Consider the following 6,582-nt stretch of genomic DNA (forward strand, 5'->3'; position numbering starts at 1 on the left):
TGCAGAGTTATGAGAAATTGAAGTCTAAAGTAAGAGACTGGCTTCATTATTACCAGATAAATGAGGTTTTCAAACAGGACAGGAAAATTGGCTTCCAGGTGGAGAGGTCAAAATTAGAAACAGAGCTTTTGGAACCCAATACTAAGAATCTGTCAAGAATGTATAACTTGCTGTTGAAATGGAATACACAGGATGAGACGGTTAAATCTGTTATGATTAAATGGGCACAAGATATTGGTCATAATATTATGTTTGCGGACTGGGAACAATTGTGGACCACCGGTATGAAATTTAGGGCATGTAATGCCTTAAGAGAGAACATTATGAAAATGATTTATAGGTGGTACATGACCCCAGTCAAGCTTGCAAAAATCTATCACACGCCCAATAATAAATGTTGGAAATGTAAGGAAACTGAAGGTACTTTCTACCACCTTTGGTGGACGTGCCCAAGGATCAAGGCCTTCTGGGAAATGATCTATAATGAAATTAAGAAGGTACTTAAGTGTACTTTTCATAAGAAACCAGAGGCCTTCCTCCTGGGCATGGTAGGCCAATTGGTGTCAAGGAAAGATAGGACGTTCTTTATGTATGCTACGACAGCAGCAAGAGTTCTTTTAGCAAAGTATTGGAAGACACAAGAACTACCCACGCTGGAAGAGTGGCAGACGAAGGTGATTGACTATATGGGACCGGCTGTGATGACTGGCAGAATCCGTGACCAAGGGAGAGAGACGGTGGAAGAAGACTGGAAGAAATTTAAAGTTTACCTTAAGAACTGTTGTAAAATTAATGAGTGCTAAAATGTCATGGGTAGTGTAAAACAGAATTGCAGCGACAAATGATTGGGTAAGAGAAAAAGGATCAAAGAAATTGAATTATAAGTAATTGAAATTAGGGGTTGCTGAAAAAGTTTAAAACAGGGATGCAGAAAAGGGAGGTATGGGGAAGTCGTTGAAATAAGGTCTAAGAAAAAAGGGTTAAGAAATTATACGTGTTTATATGTTTGTCTGTTAATGTGTTATGTTGTGAATTGTTAGTTTTTGTGTGTTAATATATGTTGTAAAACCAATAAAAATTTATTTAAAAAAAAAAGAAGAAGAAAGGTAAGATTCTGCTCTTAGGCAAGACGAATCAGGTGCACAAATATAAGATGGGACATACCAGGCTTGTCAGTAGTACATATGGAAAAGACCTGGGGTCTTAGTGGACCACAAGACTAACATGAGTCAACATCAGCGAAATAGGCTGTTATTCTAGGCTGCGTCCAAAGAAGTCACGTGTCCAGATCAAGAAAAGTAATAATCCCACTTTCTTCTGCCTTGTTCAGACCACACCTGGAGTCCTGTGTCCAGTTCTGGGTGCCCCAATTTAAGAAGGATTTTGACAAGCTGGAAGGTGTGCAGAGGGGGGTGAGCAAGACAATTAAGCGTTGGGAAACCAAGCCTTCTGAGGAACAGGAAGGACTATCACGTGGAAGCTTGAACAAGCTTGTTTTCACCGGCTCTGGAGGCTGGCACCCAAATCAATGGCTTCAAATTAGAGATGCCCTTGGAAGGTTGTGGACTCTCCTTCCTTGGAGGTTTGTAAGGAGAAGTTTGAAGGCAATATATCATGGAAGCTTTAGTTGAGAGTCCTGCAGTGGACTAGACGACTCAGAAGTCTCCTGCAGGTCTAAAATTCTATGATTCTCCCCTGTATGAACTCTTTGATGGGCCATGAGGTTAGTCCTCTTACTGAAGCTCTTTCCACATTCCAAGCACTGATATGGTTTCTCACCACTGTGAATTCTTTGGTGGGAAGTGAGGTTGTCCTTCCGGGTGAAGCTCTTCCCACATTCCAAGCACTGATAGGGTTTCTCCCCAGTGTGGATTCTTTGATGGGCCATGAGGTTGGTCCTCTTACTGAAGCTCTTTCCACATTCCAAGCACTGATATGGTTTCTCACCACTGTGAATTCTTTGGTGGGAAGTGAGATGGGCTTTCTGGCAGAAACTCTTTCCACATTTCACACATTGATAGGGTTTCTCACCACTGTGAATTCTTTGGTGAGCCATGAGCTTGGTCCTCTTACCAAAGCTCTTTCCACATTCCAAGCACTGATAAGGTTTCTCCCCTGTGTGAATTCTTTGGTGAGAAGTGAGACTTTGCTTCTGGTTGAAGCTCTTCCCACATTCCAAGCAGTGATACGGTTTCTCCCCTGTGTGCATTCTTTCATGGCAAGTTAGATTGGCCCTTTGGCTGAAGCTCTTTCCACAATCCAAGCATTGATAGGGTTTCTCACCACTGTGAGTTCGTCGATGGGCCATGAGCTTGGTCCTCTTACCAAAGCCCTTCCCACATTCTAAGCACTGATAAGGTTTCTCACCACTGTGAATTCTTTGATGGGTAGGGAGACTTTGCTTATGACTGAAGCTCTTTCCACATTCCAAGCACTTATAGGGTTTCTCCCCTGTGTGAATTCTTTGGTGGGAAGTGAGGTTGACTTTCTGGCGGAAACTCTTCCCACATTCCAAGCACTGATAGGGTTTCTACCCTGTGTGAATTCTTTGGTGGGAAGTGAGATCGGCTCTCTGGCAGAAACTCTTTCCACAATCCAAGCATCAATAGGGTTTCTCCCCGGTATGAATGCTTTGGTGGGAAGTGAGACTTTGCTTCAGACTGAAGCTTTTCCCACATTCCAAGCACTGATAGGGTTTTTCACCTGTGTGAATTCTTTGGTGGTGAGTGAGATTGACTCTCTGGCAGAAACTCTTTCCGCATTCCAAGCACTGATCGGGTTTCTCACCACTGTGAATTCTTTGGTGGGAAGTGAGACTTTGCTTCTGGGTGAAGCTCTTTCCACAATTCATGCATTGATAGGGTTTCTTTTTTTTTTTCCAAAAATGTTTATTAAGATTTTCCAAAAAGACAAAAAAGATTTTAAAAAAACAAAGAAAAAAAAAACAAACATTCATCTTTTACAACCTTTTTTTCAATAACATATTTCCATGACTTCCCCACACCTCCCTCTCTTGTATTCCATTTCCAATTATTAGTTCAACAAGTTCTTGTCCCCAATTTTTAACCTTATTATATTTAATTCATTATTGTATTTAATTCATTTTAGATAACCAATTTTAGCTTATAAACATCCATCTTTGTACCTCAGTACCCATTCTTTAAATCTTTTTCTAAGGTTGACCCCAATACCCTTCCACGAATTCCCCATTTTAATACCCCTGACAAAATAAAATAAAGAATCAAAATATAGTTATACACCCTTTAGGTTCCCAATCCCCACCCCCCTTTTCCCGGTTTTGATCCCCCACCAATATCTATCATCCTATCTGCAATCAGCCTGGAGATCTCACGTCCGAGGCTCGTAATTCTCTCTCAATTCCTCTCTGCCGGTTTTTTTGATAGTCCTTTATACCAAAAACCAAAACTCGGGGAAGCTCTGTCTCAGTAATGTCCATTTTTCTTCCAGCCAGATCTCCATATTTAAAAGTGGAGCTCAAATCTTGTTTCTCGATCTTTTTGAGTCCAAATGTCCCAAAAGCTCCAACTTCTAACTTGATCAAATTTATAATCCACAAATCTTCAGATCTCCTGGGGAGGTCTCTCCATTCTTCATTCACCAATTCAAACCAAATTTCCCTCATCCAGTTCTTATTTTCCTTTGTATCCTTTTTGACAGGCCTCTGGCTTTCCTTCATCTGTGGCATTGTTGCTCCTCCTTCCTTACTCTCCAGCACCTCATATATTTCTTTTCCCACTTTCTCAATTTTCTCAAGCTTCTCTTCCTGTTCGGCTACCAAAACTTTTTGTTCCGCTGCAAGGGCCTTTTGTTCAGTTGCAGAGACTTGAGTCAAGTCCTTACTAAGTTCAGTAAAATTGTTTACTGTTTCATTCAATGTTTTGACCCTTATAGCCAAAACATCATTTTGTTCTTGTAGCTTTCCCAGAAGAAACCAAGTTCTATTTAGCTCCATCAGTATTTTTCCACTTGCAGCCATTGTAGTGTCCCAGAACCTCCTCTAGAGGGATTCTGGTTACTTAGTTCATAAAAAAGCCAAAAGTCAAATTAGTTTGTATCAATTCCTCCTTGTTTCCAACAATTTATAACCAAATTGTAGCAAATATGTCCAGCAGAGACCACAGAACCAATGTTCTCTTTCTTTCCCAACTTTGACAGCTAATTTGACAGCTGTCAAAATCTTCTATGTCTCTTAAACAGGCTCTCTCGTGGATCGCTCCCAGGTCCCGGGGGGGGGGGGTTGCCCTTCAGCTCTTAAAAACAACTCTTATCCTCCAGCAAACAAGCTTAAACTGCCAAGTCGTGGAATTAATAACTTTTATCCAATAAGAAAGAAATTATTCTCTCAACCTTAGTTAGCTAGTCCTTGCTTTAAGATGTTTACAAGGCGGGGAGACGGACTTCCTTTTTGCGCCTACCCCGTTCGTTCCAGATCCAAAAAAAAAAAATTCCTTTTAAGTCCAATTTCCGTATTACTCACGGGTTGTTACTTTTAGTCCCGATATTTCAAGGAAGAAGTCAGCGCTCTCCGTCCATGGCATGCGGCTTCACTCAGCAGGGGAAGCAGAGGACTCTCAGCACTGCGCCGCTCCCCGTCCCCCGTTCCGCAGCCTTTAAAAAGGCTCCTTCGCGGGTCGGGGGGCACAAAGGTGCCCACCGAGTCACCAGGTCCACACGCTTCCACGCCTGTGGTTTTTAGGGGTCCCCGCGTCGCCGGCGCGTCAGGACCCGACCCCTGCTGAGCTGATTCCCTCCGGAGCTCGGAGGCAATCCGCCATTAGACGATGGCGCTAACCCGGAAGTCGATAGGGTTTCTCCCCAATATGAATTTTTTGGTGGGAAGTAAGACCAGCGCTCACAGTGAAGCTCTTCCCACATTCCAAGCACTGATATGGTTTCTCCCCTGTGTGAATTCTTTGGTGAGAAGTGAGATCGATTCTCTGTAGGAAACTCTTTCCACAATCCAAGCATCGATAGGGTTTCTTCCTGGTATGAATGCTTTGATGGGTAGTGAGATGGGCCCTGAGACTGAAGTTCTTTCCACATTCCAAGCACTGATAGGGTTTTTCACCTGTGTGAATTCTTTGGTGGGAACTGAGATTGGCTCTCTGGGAGAAACTCTTTCCACATTCCGAGCACTGATAGGGTTTCTCACCACTGTGAATTCTTTGGTGGGAAGTGAGGCTTTGCTTCCGACTGAAGCTCTTCCCACATTCCATGCATTGATAAGGTTTTTCACCACTGTGAATTCTTTGATGGGAAGTGAGACTTACCTTTTGGGTGAAGCCCTTTCCACAATTCACACATTGATATGGTTTCTCCCCGGTATGAATTCTTTGGTGGGAAGTGAGATGGGAGCTCACAGTGAAACTCTTTCCACATTCTGAGCACTGATAGGGTTTCTCACCACTGTGAATCCTTTGATGGACCGTGAGAGTCGTCCTGTGATTGAAGCTCCGCCCACATTCCGAGCACTGATAGGGTTTCTCACCTGTATGAATTATTTGATGGGCTGTGAGATGGGTTCTCTGACTGAAGCTCTTTCCACACTCTCGGCATTGAAATGGCTTCTCCCCCCTGTGAATTCTTTGGTGTTTACGGAAGGTTTTGCTTGTATTAAAGCTTTTCCTACATTCCAAGCACTGATAGGGTTTCTTGCCTGTATGAATTATTTGATGTGAAATGAAATGTGCACTCGTACTGAAGCTCTTTCCACATTCCAAGCATTTCAGTGGGTCCTCCCCTGTGGGAATCATTTCCTGTGAAGTGAGGCTTTGATTCCAACAGAGAGTTTTTCCCCATTCAGAGAACTGAGAGGGTTTCTTCCCAATAGCATTTATTTGGTGGTTAGTCGAATGGGAACTGTGACTGAAGCTCTCTCCACACTCCAAGAGTGGCAATGGCTTCTCCACTGTGCGGATTCTGTCATGGGCATCCTCTCTCTCTATTTCCGAATCATCACCACCTGCAATGAAGAAATGGATTAGAGCTGCAGGAAGAAATGGAGTGCCACTGTATTGAATATTGATCTCTAACCCTTGTGATAGAGGAAGAATTCCATGCATCAACACTGCTGACCACACACTAGAGGTGGGCAGTGTTAGAAACAGAGATAGGACAGCTAGGACATAAAGAGGACCTTAAACCTAGGTTATGGGCTCAAAAATGGTATGTCCATATACACTCTCTTCTGACAAAAATACAAAGCTGAAAAGGAATGAACAGCAGCTGAAATAATATGTTCATTTTTCACATGGTCTAGTCCTTCCCCTGCCCCCCCCCCCCTGATTTTTAAAGGTCTCTCCTTCAGTCTTTAAAGAGTAGCTGGAAGTGGGGAGGCAGAAAAAGGTCCTCCTTTCCTTCCACGCTGCACTTTTAATCCGAAATCTTAGGTTCTGCGAGCAGAGCTTGGAAACTGCTCGTGTGTATGACATTCCCTGTTGCAAAATGCGCCTAGAACCATGTGAGTTTCAGACAATGGAGGTGGTGGATGATTGTGTCTACCTAAGAAACCAACAACCTCTTCGTTGATGCTGACCTGGACAAGTGTACTGGTGAGGCAGT

The 6,582-nt window shown here is 43.1% G+C and overlaps 1 pseudogene; it reads right to left on the minus strand.

Annotated features, from left to right (window-relative positions):
• Positions 1-1,312: 1,312 nt before the first annotated feature.
• Positions 1,313-5,974, minus strand: LOC128422466 (zinc finger protein 850-like; annotated as a pseudogene).
• Between the last annotated feature and the right edge of the window lie 608 nt (positions 5,975-6,582).

The sequence above is a fragment of the Podarcis raffonei genome, chromosome 10 (assembly GCF_027172205.1).
Source record: "Podarcis raffonei isolate rPodRaf1 chromosome 10, rPodRaf1.pri, whole genome shotgun sequence".
In the NCBI taxonomy this organism is placed as follows: Eukaryota; Metazoa; Chordata; class Lepidosauria; order Squamata; family Lacertidae; genus Podarcis; species Podarcis raffonei.